The sequence below is a fragment of the Anolis sagrei genome, chromosome 3, assembly GCF_037176765.1.
Source record: "Anolis sagrei isolate rAnoSag1 chromosome 3, rAnoSag1.mat, whole genome shotgun sequence".
Taxonomy (NCBI): Eukaryota; Metazoa; Chordata; class Lepidosauria; order Squamata; family Dactyloidae; genus Anolis; species Anolis sagrei.
In genome coordinates, this window is record NC_090023.1 from 13,110,898 (window position 1) to 13,125,798 (window position 14,901).

The following is a 14,901-nucleotide window of genomic DNA, read 5'->3' on the forward strand; positions in this document are numbered from 1 at the left end:
TCCCGGTCACTGACCATGGCATATGTTTTGTATCAGAAACTAGAGCTGATGTGGCCTATCTAATACAATTTTCGGAATTAGCACCCCAAACTGAATCTAAAGGTGACAAAAAACTGATTCGTAACCCTTTTGGTACTAATGTTGGAGAATGGTCCCTGGTCAAACGGGTCCCTGGTCAAGTGGTACCTAGTCAAAAAATGGTTGGGAACCACTGCTCTAATGCATGTATTTTAATAAAGATCCAACCAGATAACACTTATGATGCTAGAACATTTTTATTTCTCTCAAGGATTTGGAACAAGCAGTGCAATACTTTTAAAAACAACATTTTTGGCCATGGAGACATAGGTGACTTGAGCCTTATATCTGGATGTGAGACACCAGCACATCATTCCCTTTTTCCCTAAAGTCTCTGTATAGTTCTCTCATAGCTCACATATCACCAATCTGCCAATGGAATACCAGCATATACTTTTCAGGCAGTTTTCCAGGACTTCAGAGCTAAGAAAAAGCTCAGGGTTTGTTTTACCCTGAACACAGGAAACTACATTTTGGCATCCTACCATATCCAGAGTCATGGATGGGGGTGGATGTTATTCTAAACACAAAAGAAATGCAGACATCAATAGAAAACAGAAGAGTCCTGAGCTGTCGTTTGATTGTTATTCTGCTTTAACAACAATCTGGGAGGAAGGAAAGGCGATCAGATCAAATATAAATGCAAGGAGAGCAAGCTGAAGAATGTTTATCCCTCCGGTATTGTACTCAAAAGATAAAAATTGTTTCAAACAGTATGTACTGCAACATCGGCTTTGTGGCCATTGTGTCGATGTTTACAAATGCGCCGATTTCAAGGAACAGGGGGGTACATTGTTCATCTTGAACTCATGCCACACACACACCCCACCAGCAATGCAATACTAAGGAAAGTTTGCCAGAGGACAAAACAGTGTCAGTTACACAAGGGAAGCACATGAACAGATCTATGCTGCAACAGCAGCAGCACGAGGGGACAGCTGGAATGGATCTTGAGCCTGCCACATGGATGCAATATGAGCCATTCCTTTGCAGGAAAGGACTCTGCCCAGAAACTAACACAAAGCAGCATAGTCTGCAATGCACTTCAAGGCAGAACAGAGATTTCATCATGTATGCAGCTATTGCTCTATGCACATTTATTCAAAAATAAGATATACTGAACTCAATCCAGGTCTCTTGAGTTATCCAGACCGTATTTTGGTGCACTGTGTCAATTGCAGAGATCAATGAGGAAGGGGCTGGCAAAACCACCTCTTGACTAAAATGTACCCCATTTTAGAGAAGTTTATATGAGGAAAAGTGTGTCCTAGAATCAAGGAAATACAGTAGTAATAGGGCTGGGTCCACATCCTTCCCTGTCTTCAGCAAGTACCAGTAAGACCAAGGACAGATCTCCAGTATAAAATTGCTATGGCTCAATCCTGGAATTTGAGGTCTGGTGAGGCACCAGGACTCGTGGTCAGAAAAGGCTAAAGATCTTGTAAAACTACAACTTCCTTGAAACTATACCATTGAGTCGAGAGCAGTACGTGTGAAAAAGATCTTGGAGTCCTCGTGGACAACAAGTTAAACATGAGCCAACAATGTGATGTGGCGGCAAAAAAAGCCAATGGGATTTTGGCCTGCATCAATAGGAGCATAGTGTCTAGATCTAAGGAAGTAATGCTACCCCTCTATTCCGCTTTGGTTAGACCACATCTGGAATATTGTGTCCAATTCTGGGCACCACAATTCAAGAGAGATATTGACAAGCTGGAATGTGTCCAGAGGAGGGTGACTAAAATGATCAAGGGTCTGGAGAACAAGCCCTATGAGGAGCGGCTTAGGGAACTGGGCATGTTTAGCCTGAAGAAGAGCAGGCTGAGAGGAGATATGATAGCCATGTATAAATATGTGAGAGGAAGCCACAGGGAGGAGGAAGCAAGCTTGTTTTCTGCTTCCTTGGAGACTAGGATGCAGAACAATGGCTTCAAACTACAAGAGAGGAGATTCCATCTGAACATGAGGAAGAACTTCCTGACTGTGAGAGCTGTTCAGCAGTGGAACTCTCTGCCCCGGAGTGTGGTGGAGGCTTCTCCTTTGAAAGCTTTTAAACAGAGGCTGGATGGCCATTTGTCAGGGATGATTTGAATGCAATATTCCTGCTTCTTGGCAGGGGGTTGGACTGGATGGCCCATGAGGTCTCTTCCAACTCTTTGATTCTATGATTCTATGAGTCAACTTGTGTCAAACAGCATTAATTCTACAGTGTAGATACACCCCCAGTCAGCTTGCTATCAACTTGAGATGCAGTCCAGGACAGATTTCTGTGGGGCTAATCCCTGATTCCACTGAAACTATATTTAGCACTTACCTATAATATGAAAAAAAAAAACTCTATATGAACCAGAATCGTAGAGTTGGAAGAGACCTCATGGGCGATGCAGTCCAACCTCCTGCCAAGAAGCAGGAAAATCGCATTCAAAGCCATGTTCCTGCCCAGAAGAACTTACAGGGTAAATTACAAAGTTTCCTTTTGAAGTCAGCCTCTAAAACAGGCATGGGCAAACTTCGACCCTCCAGGTATTTTGTTCTTCAACTCCCAGAAATCCCAGCCAGCTTACCATTTGCTCATGCCTGCTTCAAGACTAGAATCATAGAATCATAGAATCAAAGAGTTGGAAGAGACCTCATGGGCCATCCAGTCCAACCCCCTGACAAGAAGCAGGAATATTGCATTCAAATCATCCCTGACAGATGGCCATCAAGCCTCTATTTAAAAGCTTCCAATGAAGGAGCCTCCACCACACTCTGGGGCAGAGAGTTCCACTGCTGAACGACTCTCACAGTCAGGAAGTTCTTCCTCATGTTCAGATGGAATCTCCTTTCTTGTAGTTTGAAGCCATTGTTCCTTGTCCTAATTTCCATGGAAGCAGTAAACAAGCTTGCTCCCTCCTCCCTGTGACTTCCTCTCACATATTTATACATGGCTATCATATCTCCTCTCATCCTTCTCTTCTTCAGGCTAAACATGCCCAGCTCCTTAAGCCGCTCCTCATAGGGCTTGTTCTCCAGATCATTTCAATTCACTTCCTATACAGCAGTGGTGAAAGAACAACCCACAGGCAACATGTAGTAACATGAGATCCCCAGAGTGGTTTCCCAACTGCCTCACAACCTCCCTAAAAATATTTAAGATGTCAGCAGAACCCCATTCCTCCAATATCCAGAAGAAAGAATACAAACATCCTAGGCCTCTGGAAATTGTCTACTCCAGTCTACTGTGTCTCTATCCATGTTCAAATTTCTTGCTCTATACATCAAAAAGAAGGAAGTCCTTTTTCAATGCTCAGAATGAAAGCAGTGACTTTTGCCTGGAGAAAGAGGCCCAGTCTCTTCCTTTTCCGTACTGGGAGCTTCCTTGCAAGTTAGGAGCAAAGTAACAGCACTCTTATCTCAAATTGTTAAGTAAAGAAAATAGCTCTATATGCCTACTCAATGCTAAACAGACCCATCAGTCACATGGGGAATTTGTGTAGTATGGAGCTTCCCTATCCTCCTGGCTGACCTTAACTTTCTGGGATTTTAGGCAAGAGGATTTTCTAGTCCTGTCTGGAGGTGGCCGCAGTTGAACTGGAGTCTTCACACATGCAAAACACGCTTTGCATCACTACAGCAAAACTTATACTCTAGGAATCAAGAGGTCATATATTCAGGTCAGTATATTTATGATAAGGGTCTATAGGTCCATGATCAGAATGTGGCATTAATGAGAAACTCCCAAGGCCTCAGCATGACCCCCACAGCTGATTAGTGGCATTGGGCTTTTACTTCATCATCAGACAGCATGATCTGGGAAGTTGTCAATTTTTAATAACATATTTGAATTACACTTCATAAACAATATTATGCAAAGTACTGGTCAGAACATCACGGGTGACCGACCTTGCCAGGCAAGCCCTTCAGAGAGAACTACTGATTGAGGAACAGAACATAGCTTATTTCCTAGGCAGACTACAACTCTTCAGTCCCCTAGCCATCATCCCGCACCCTAGCTGTGGGGAAACCCCCTTTTAAGACCAAAAATGCTCACAAAGATCATTTCACAGCTTCCTGATCTAGCAGCTGGCACAACATGTTTCTGCCAGTGGTAGGGCTCACATGGAAATGATAAGCACTAAAAGAAAGTATGGTTTGAGTATATTCATTTTAAACAATTATAGCAATTTTACGCTACTCTAATTACCATGGTCCCATCCTAGGAATCCTGGGATTGATAGTCTGGTGATATCTTATACTCTGAAGTACAGCATTCCTGAAGAACAGCACTAAAGCTCTCTAACAGAGAATTCTAAAGGTATGAACCTTGAAATCACAGGATTTTGTAGGATGGACCCCTGCTCTAGCTGTCAAATAAATACAGACACATAAAGATATTATTGTCACATTGTCATATGTGTGTTATGTTCCTCCAAGATGCCCATTATGCCAACTCCATGGAATTTCACAGTTTTCTTAAGGCAAGGAACACTCTGAGATGGTTTTACTAGTTCCTTTCTTTGAAATATAGCCTATAGCATCTGATATTCATCTAGCAAGGCAAAATCATACTTCCCTATTCTTTCTCCATTATACACACAAATCCTAGAGAAGCAAAAATTGGGAGCCCACCTTCGTTTATTTATTTACTTCATTTATATACAGCTTTTCTCCCTCGGGGGACTCAAAGCGGTTTCCAACATATTCATGGCAAAAATTTAATGCCTTACAACATATTAAAAGCCTAGTATAAACCCAACTGTAACATGTAAGGTATTAAACCATATTAAATAGAGAAACAACATCTAAACATTTAAACATGGAATTAAAATATTAATATAAACATTAAAATAACATAATCCAGAATCTGAAGTCCGAGGCCTTTCCAAGTGTCAATTGCACATAATCCTGTACGTTTCTTGCATTGCTTATTGCCCAAAGGATTGGTCCCACATCCATGTCTTTACTTTCTTTCTGAAGACCGAAAGGGAGGGCGCTGATCTAATTTTAGTAGGAAGGAAGTTCCACAGGTGAGGGGCCACCACTGAGAAGGCCCTGTCTCTTGTCTCCACCAGTCACGCCTGTGAAGGAGCCAGGACTGAGAGCATCTTAACCTCCAAGATGATTTATTTATTTATTTACCATATTTCTATACTGCCCCTCTCAGCCTGGAGGCAACTCGAGGGAGATACATTCAGACAAGTAAGCTGGGCCAGAACCGTCTAGGGCTTTATAGGCTAAAGCCAACACTCTGAATTGTGCTCAATAGCAGATTGGAAGCCAGTGGAGCTGGTGTGACAAGGGAGTTGTATGCTCCCTGTACACCGCTCCGGTGAGCAATCTGGTTGCTGCCCATCAGACCAGTTGGAGCTTCCGAACAGTCTTTAAAGGCAAACCCATGTAGAGCGCATTGCAGTAGACATTTAGGAATATTTCCCATTTGTGTTTCTAAAACGGTATTTCTTGAATTTTAAGATGCATTTTTCCAGGTATAAACATCTCTAAAAATAGGATGTGTCTTAGAATAATTGCAGGTATATGGGTGTTTTTTTCCTGTTGGCGGTACTAAAATTAGTATGCATCTTACAGTAGATGGTGTCTTTGATTTGAAGAAATGATTGTATTTTTTTAATTCCCCAAGATAAAAAGGAAAAAAGAGTTTGACTACCCCAAAACTTCCACAATTTAGATTCTCAAAGCCCTGTAAAACTCACAAGTGAGGGATTGGGAGGTGGGGGGGGGAGCACTATCTTGTCCTTCACTTAACATGCAGGCTTATTGGAAGTAGAGGTTATGCAATCCTCCAGCTGTTCAAAGAGCTGCCAATTATTCTGCAAGGCATTCAAGCATCCAAAACTCATCCAGAAACTGCTGTGGCAACCCTCCTGCAGATCTCCTTGGGAGGAATCCCCACCAAACGCTGAGAAACTTAATTCCAAGCCAGCACAGAGAGGATCAGGCTGCAGCTGCCACTTTGGGAAAATTCAAGTCAAATTCCTCAAGAGACGGCAAAGACGGACAACAGCAATCTTTCAGCCTGTTTTACGAGGCCAGGGGGAAAGAATAGGCAGCCCAGTTCTTTGCTGTGTCAATGTTTGCTTTCCCTTCACCAATCAGGCAGCACTCCTGCTATTCCCAGGGCCCTCGGTCTCTCTGACCATCTTGGCAGCCTTTCCGAACAGCAACCTATTCCGGGCAATTGCATTTGGATGGATTTTCGTTAACAGAATAAAACTGTACCAGCAGAGTCACTCTTGTGGCAATGTATGAGTCACATATAATCATTAGGAATTTGACATTAGCGTGCGGCCAAAGTTCTTATGCCACTAAAAGCAAATGGAAATTCAAATTCCAAGAACAGGAAGGAGGAGGAATAGGGGAAAGGAATATTGCATCCAGCGCGAAAAATCTTCATCTCATTCTACTACATATCAGAGGAATATAGATGGAACACTCCTTATCTGGAATTCCAAAATCTGAAATGACATCTTTGGTTGTTGATGTTCAATGTAACAAACTTTGTTTCATGCACAAAATCATTAAGCATATTGAATAAAATTACTTTCAGGCTATGTGCATAAAGTGCCTATGAAACATATACCAATATTGTGTTTAGACTTGAATCCCATATCCAAAGTATCTAATTACACGCGTGTGTGTAAAGAAATCCAAGTTCCAAAGCACTTCAACTCCAAGCATTTTGCATAAAGGATACTCAAACTACAGCAAATTTCCTCAAGAAACTAGGCTTACTGAGTACATTGAGACTTACTCTCAAGTAAATGTCTTTCGTTGGGGATAGCTGAGGAAATGTATCTTTCATGTCAATCTTAAGCAAGTATCATTTTATTTAGCCTTTTTTCTTGTGAGCAGGCATGTAGCCAGGGGGAGGGCTTGGGGGGCTTCAGCCCCCCCCCCCCCCCCCGAAATTCTCATGGTGGTTCGCGAAAAGGCCTTACTGGTGCAATATTTAAACTGTTATGTTTATTCATATCATGATCTGATCACCCTACTCAATATATCCCATTAGTATTGGTATTGGGATAATGATACAAAAGGTTTGCTAGGGTAGACCCTCTTTCACTCGGACTCAGCCCCCCCGAAACAACCCCCCCCCCGAATCGAAATCCTGGCTACGGGCCTGCTTGTGAGTAAGTGTAACAGGACTGGGAAATCACAGCATCTTTAAGGCAGAGGTATGTGCAGTGAACTCAGTGGATCTCACTTCAGAGTCAATCAACTGCACTGGTTGGGTGACTTTTCCTTTATATTTAAAAATACCATCCAAGTTGACCACTGGATTTTTTTTCATATCAGGAGCGACTTGAAAAACTGCAAGTCTCTTCTGGTGTGAGATAATTGGCTGTCTGCAAGGACATTGCCCAGGGGACGCCCGGATGTTCTGATGTTTTACCATCCTTGTGGGAGGCTAATCTCTGCATAGGAAGCTGGAGCTGACAGACGGGCGCTCACTCCATTCCTGGATTCGAACCGCTGACCTTTCGTTCAGTAGTCCTGCCGGCACAAGTTTTTGACCCATTGTACCACTGGGATGACCACACAATAGTGAAGAAAAGCCATTTTAACAGAAAATGTTGGGATGGGGGACTTAATGGATGCATCTATACCAGGCATGGGCAAACTTTGGCCTTCCAGGTGTTCTGGACTAATAGTCCAAGACACCTGGAGCCTTGGGGAGGGTGGCTTCTTAAGAAGGAAAAGTCTTTAGGTCTCAAAGGGGATGCAGGAGGAGAAAGGGCATATTGATGATGACAAACTAATCCAAGTACCTCCAATCATAGAATCAAAGAGTTGGAAGAGACATTGTGGACCATCTAGTCCAACCCCCTGCCAAGAAGCAGGAAAATCGTATTCTAAGCACCCTGGACAGATGGCCATGCAGTCTCTGTTCAAAAGCCTCCACAGAAAGAGCCTCCACCACACTCCGGGGCAGAGAGTTCCACTGCTGAACAGCTCTCACAGTTAGGAAGTTCTTCCTCATGTTCAGGTGGGATCTCCTTTCCTGTAGTTTGAGGCCATTGTTTTGCATCCCAGTCTTCAGGGCAACAGAAAACAGTCCTCCCTATGACTTCCCCTCACATCCTGATATATGGCCCTCATCATGTCTCCTTACAGCCTTCTATTCTGTAGGCTTAACATGCACAGCTCTCTAAGCCACTCCTCATAGGGCTTGTTCTCCAAACGTTTGATCATTTTTGTTGCCCTCCTCTGGACACATACCAGCTTAGAGTCAACTTCTCATTTCAATTGTGATGCCCAGTATTGGACACAATGTGATTCCAGGTGTGGTCTGACCAGGGTAGAATAGAGGGGTAGCATGACTTCCCTGGATCTGGACTCCTGTTTAGGCAAGCCAAAATCCCATTGGCTTTTTTAGCCACCTCATGACATTGTTGGTTCATGTTTAACTTGTTGTCCACGAGGACTCCAAGATCTTTCTCACACGTACTACTGTTGAGCCAGGCATCGTTCCCCATTCTGTATCTTTGCATTTTCTTTTTTCTGCCTAAGTCGAGAATCTGGCATTTGTCCCTGGTGAACTTCATTTTGTTAGTTTTGGCCAACCATCTCTCTAATCTGTCAAGATCATTTTGAATTCTGCTCCTGTCTTCTGGGGTATTGGCTATCCCTTTCAATTTGGTGTCATCTACAAACTTGATGATCATGCCTTCTAACCCTTCATCTTAGTCTGGCATGGGCAAACTTCAGCCCTCCAGGTGTTTTGGACTCCCAACTCCCACAATTCCTAACAGCCAATTGTGGGAGTTAAAATCCAAAATACCTGGAGGGCCAAAGTTTGCTCATGCCTGGCATATACTATTGGCTGTTAGGAATTGTGGGCACTGAAGTTCAAAACTCCTGGAGGGCCGAGGTTTGCCCATGCCTGGTATATAATATTGGCTGTTAGGAATTGTGGGAGTTCTCCAAAACACCTAGAGGGCCGAGGTTTGCCCATGCCTGGTATATAGTATCAGCTGTTAGGAATTGTGGGAGTCAAAATCCAAAACACCTGGAGGGCCGAAATTTGCCCATGCCTGGTATATAGTATTGGCTGTTAGGAATTGTGGGAGTTGAAGTACAAAACACCTGGAGGGCCGAGGTTTGCCCATGCCTGGTATATAGTATCGGCTGTTAGGAATTGTGGGAGTCAAAGTCCAAAACACCTTGAGGGCCGAAATTTGCCCATGCCTGGTATATAGTATTGGCTGTTAGGAATTGTGGGAGTCGAAGTCCAAAACATCTGGAGGGCTGAAGTTTGCCCATGTCTGGTCTAAGTCATTAATAAATCCCATCCTTCTTCGCTCTCCATTCCAAAGAGTCATTCCCCGCTGAAGAAAAAAACAGAAACCCTGCCTCTTCTAAAGCAATATTGCAATTCCTGGAGTTGCTTCACCCACCCTAAAGATACTCAACATCTGGAAGAGGAGGGAGAGACCGAAAGGCACTGTCTGATAAGCATTCAGCAGGCACATGGAGCCTCCCTCAACCCAAAAGAATGCAAGGAAAAGAGGGAAAATATCAGGCTTGCAAACAATTAACTTGGGGAAGGGACTACACATTATATACACACACATACACAATAAAATAGAATAATAAATAAAAGTATATTGCATGAATAGAATTTTTAAAGTCATAAGATTACCTTATGAGTTTGGGGCAATCGTGTCCTTCTTCCAGGAGAAGGGACACTATACAGATAGATAGATAGATAGATAGATAGATGCATGATGTATGGATATACCATGAATAGAATTTTAAAAGTCATAAGATTACCTTATGAGTTTGGGGCAATGTAAGCATCGCATCCTTCTTCCAGGGGAAGGGACACTATACAGATAGATAGATTGATAGATAGATAGATGCATGATGTATGTATATACCATGAGTTTGGGGCAATGTAAGCATTGCATCCTTCTTCCAGGGGAAGGGACACTATACATATAGATAGATAGATGCATGATGTATGGATATACCATGAGTTTGGGGCAATGTAAGCATCGCATTCTTCCTCAAGGGGAAGGGACACTATATAGATAGATAGATAGATGATGTATGTATATACCATGAATAGAATTTTAAAAGTCATAAGATTACCTTATGAGTTTGGGGCAATGTAAGCATCGCCCCAAACTCCAGGGGAAGGGACACTATATATATATATATATACATTATGCATATATATGTGTGTGTATGTATGTATGTATATAACATGAATAGAATTTTAAAAGTCATAAGATTACCTTATGAGCTTGGGGCAATGTGAGCAAGGCATCCTTCCTCCAGGGGAAGGGACACTATATATATATATATATATATATATACACACACACATCATGCATATGTATGTATGTATGTATGTATATAACATGAATAGATTTTTTAAAGTCATAAGATTACCTTATGAGTTTGAGGCAATGTGAGCAACGCATCCTTCTTCCAGGGGAAGGGACACTATACATATAGATAGATAGATAGATAGATAGATGCATGATGTATGTATATACCATGAATAGATTTTTTAAAGTCATAAGATTACCTTCTGAGTTTGGGGCAATGTGAGCAACGCATCCTTCCTCCAAACCTAAAGACAAAGCGTCCTCAGCAACGCCACCCATAGACAAACATAGTGGGACGTTTGGGAACAACAAAATCTATAGGGAAAAAGGGGAAATCTATCCAAAGAAGGAGGAAAACATCACTCACCTGGTTTGGGATGGCTGCTCCCTGCCCTTTCTTTTAATTTTGTGTCTTCCCTGGAATATAAACCCCAAGAGGCTGGGTTGGAAATCAAAGTCACTGAGACATGGGGTCCTGAAGCAGCAGCAGCAGCTTGCAATGCTTATAGCTCCCTTGAGGATGCAAACTGTGGATATAGATATAGATATATTTTCCTCCTCTTCTCCCTCTTTTCCCCTCCCACTCCCGCCCCCTTTTTCTTTTTTGCTTCTTCTTGTTGCAACGAAGGAGGAACAGCAGGGGGAGGAGGAGGTTGCAAAGGGATCTGGTCCTGGCACAATGAATTTGCAGAGGGGGGAAAAAAAACCCGCCTTTCTCCAGCTTGGCGATGACATCATCCATCTCCAACTTCGAGGAGGAAGAAAAAAAAGCAGAAAACCCAAACCAAGCCTTCTCATTGGCTTTCAGTAGAGCCGCCTCGAAGTTTTCTGGGAAGTGTAGTTCTAAAGTAGAATTTCGCCTCCAGGGTGCAATAGGATCCGTGGAGACGCGAAACTACGATTCCCATCAAGCACCGCGCCGCGCAGCCGCAGAAGGAGGAGCGGCGCTAAAGGGCGGGGCCTAGCCGGGCGTCGTTCTTTCCGAGCGGCCATATTGGCGTCGGCGATTCCGAGGCGGTTAGTTCCGCAGCGGACGGAGAACGGAAGAAGGCCTGAAAGAGAAGCGGTTTAAGCGTTCGGAAATGGAAGGTGAGGGCGGAGAGGGAGGGAAAGGAAAGGAAAGGAAAGAACGCCGCCTCAGAGAGAACGAAAGAAGAGAATGGCGTATAACGGTTTGGAGAAGAAAGGCGGGGGGAAGCGAGGGTCAAAAGTCCTCGATTGCGTTTGGTAATGGCTGGAGTTCCTCCCCCTCCCGTTTGCGGGAATGCGCATGCGTCGTGCTCCATCCCGCTTGCGATGAGTGGAGGGTTAGAACAGCAGGGCTCGGAGTCCGGAAGGTGGCGGGTTCGAGTCCCGGGTCCGGTTCTTTGGAAACTAATCTTATAATTAATCCAGGCAACCTGATATTAACCTTTATAATAATAGTTTGCTAATTTAACTGTATTTTTATTAGGTATGCATGGAGGAGGTGGGTTGTTGGAGGATTTTGGAGTTAAGAGATTGGGTGGCAAATGCCCATTGAGTGGTGTCCTACCTTGCAGGGTTCTTAGAAAGGTATTATTATTATTTATACTCTCACTTTCTCCTCGTGTGGACTCAAGGCAGTTAACACTCCATACTAAGCAAGTTCAAGAGGTGCAATAATAATAATAGTAATAGCAAAACAAAATAATAATAATCTATATCAATAAAAATGTAATGTTTGTTTGTGGGATTAACATAACTCAAAAACCACCAAATTTGGTCACAATACACCTCTATTTTTTATTTATTTATTTGACCAGAAACTGCAACATTAGATAAGGAGTTGGGCAAGGAGCTAAATCACATGAAAGGATCCCAGGAAAAAAACACATGGAGCTACGGAGATTAACAAAAGTTTCTCCCCCCTCCCGTTTGCGGGAATGCGCATGCGTCGTGCTCCATCCCGCTTGCGATGAGTCTGGAAGGTGGCGGGTTCGAGTCCCGGGTCCGGCTCTTTGGAAACTAATCTTATAATGTTACCAGGCAACCTAATATTAACCTTTATAATAATAGTTTGCTAATTTAACGGTATTTTTATTAGGTATGCATGTCTAACAAAATATGTTCTCTCTAAATATTCCAATGCATATACCTCATTTCCATGGGGTTCTCTATTATCATTTTTATTGTTTTATCCCACTCACACCCTCTATTATTCACAATTTTGTGTATCCTCAGGAAGTCTTGGGCCCCTTCCACACAACTGAATAAAATCCCATTTTCTCCTTTGAAATGGAATATATGAAGTGTGAACTCAGATATCCCAATTCAAAGCAGATATTGACATTCTGTGGCTGTGTGAAAGGGCCCTTGGAATGTATCTCTCATGTATTTTTAACTCCAGTTTCTCTCAGTGTGCTTACTCTTTGATTTGTTTGTATGTTTAATTGATATTCCTCCTTTCTCCCAGTATGGGATCCATGTTCCTTAAGAATGGTTTCTGTCCAGATCCCTCAACCCAAGGTGCATCTACACTACAGAATTAATGCATTTTGACACCACTTGAATTGCCATGGCTCAGGGCCCTTCCACACAGCCATATAACCCAGATTATCAAGACAAAAAATCCCACAATATCATCTTAAAACAGGGTTATTTCAGGCCCCTTCCACACAGCTGAATAAAATCCCATGTTATCTCCTTTGAACTGGAATATATGGCATTGTGGACTCAGATAACCCAGTTCAAAGCAGATATTGTGGGGTTTTCCACCTTGATATTCTGGATTATATGGCTGCGGAAGTGCCCCGAGTCCACACTGCTACACATTCCAGTTCAAAGAAGAAAATGTGGGATTTTATTCAATGCTGTGGATTCAGTGCCTTTATACTTCTCTGCCAAAGTGTACCAATGCATCGCCAAACTACAGATCTCAAGATTCCATAATACAAAGCCATGGCAGATAAAATGGTGTCATATTGCATTCATTTTACAGTGTGTATGCAGCCAAAGTGTAAGGTTTATAAAATTCCTTTTTACTGTCTATCTATACTGGGAAAAGAGTCCCAATTGAACCTAATGGGTTTTACCTCTGCATAGGATCACATTTTACTTTTACTGCTCAATAGCAATGCAGTTCTTTACAGGGAAAACTAGGACTCTGTCAGGTGCATGTATGGCCTCAAATGGCAGCTCCAGCTTCTGTTATCATTAAGAGTCTGTAAAGGTTACTTTTTAAAATTGTACTCCAAGACAGTCCTAGACTCCCTGTAGCCTACCGGCTGTTAGGAATTGTGTGAGTTGAAGTCCAAAACACCTGGAGGGCCCAAGTTTGCCCATGCCTGCTATATAGTGTTTAAATTATTTTAATATCTTGTGGGTGGTTTAAGTTATTTTAACTCATTGTAGCCTTAATTCTATTTTTGTACCTTGCAGATTTTAAACCATATTTTAAAATGTTGTGAGCCACTTTGTGTCTCAACCAAGAAAGAAAAGCAAGCTATAAATGTAATAATAGAACTTGTTTTTTTCAGAAGGTAATTTTTTGAAATTCTGTTAATGTTAGCATTGATGTATAGTTGCGTAGTCAAGACTGCTGACAACTTCTGTGTCTTTTTATTATGTTCCGTTGTTTCTTTAGCTTTAGTAGGAACTCCACGCAGGTAAGTAGTTAAAATAAAGAGATTCCAGCTAAACATTAGGAAGAACCTCCCTACAGCAAGAGCTTTTCAACAGAGAAATACGCTGCCTCAGAGAGTGATAAGAGTTTTTTTCTCTGGAAGTCTTTAAGCAAGGGCTTGGATTGTGTCTTCCTGCCTTGCAGAAAGGGGTTGGACTGGTTGCCCCTTGGGGTCCCTTTTCTCAGTGAAGCATCAGGGGAAGGAACTCCTCATGAATTCAACATGACACTATAAGTTCTCAACTATCCACTGGAATAGATAGTATTCATTCTATGGGTCCCCAGGTGCTTTGGCCTACAACTCGCAGAAATCCCAGCCAGTTTACCAGCTTTTAGGATTTCTGGGAGTTGAAGGCCAAAACATCTGAAGACCCACAGGTTTAGAACCAGTGCAATAGGGTATTGCAGGAGATTAAAATGTTCTCTCTGTTTCTCCTCTTGACACTTTCTCCTCTCCACAGTCTAGTACATTTGCAGTGTTATTTACAGCTTTGAATTATGTAAGTAATAAGTAATTCAACTTTTTTTGTTTTTAAAACTTTCCAGTCTGAGGAGTTCACCCGTTGTAAAAACAAAAGGAAAAACTCACAAAAAAGGAGACCTGTCTCAAAATGCTGAGAAGCTTCATCACCTTTTCAAAAGCGAATGATTTTAGTGTCATGAGGCATGTTTTCTTTTCTTTTTGCACAATTTCCTGTTATCTATGTTTCGCATCATTCAAAGCATACTTTAAATTTCTCCTTGAGTTCAACTGTGCAGAAATCTTCAAATAAGATTCAGTATTTCTAATTTATAATTACTGCAAGGCAATCATTTGTACCCATTGTGGTTAAGTTATCCCTA

The 14,901-nt window shown here is 42.3% G+C and overlaps 1 protein-coding gene across 1 annotated transcript in view; it reads right to left on the bottom strand.

The window, feature by feature from the left end:
* Nucleotides 1-11,160, bottom strand: part of RAB30 (RAB30, member RAS oncogene family) — a 79,083-nt gene extending 67,923 nt beyond the window's left edge. Inside the window, exon 1 of the mRNA XM_060771197.2 lies at nucleotides 10,783-11,160. The gene's annotated coding sequence lies outside the window, so the exon portion shown is untranslated. The remainder of the gene's footprint in view (nucleotides 1-10,782) is intronic.
* Between the last annotated feature and the right edge of the window lie 3,741 nt (nucleotides 11,161-14,901).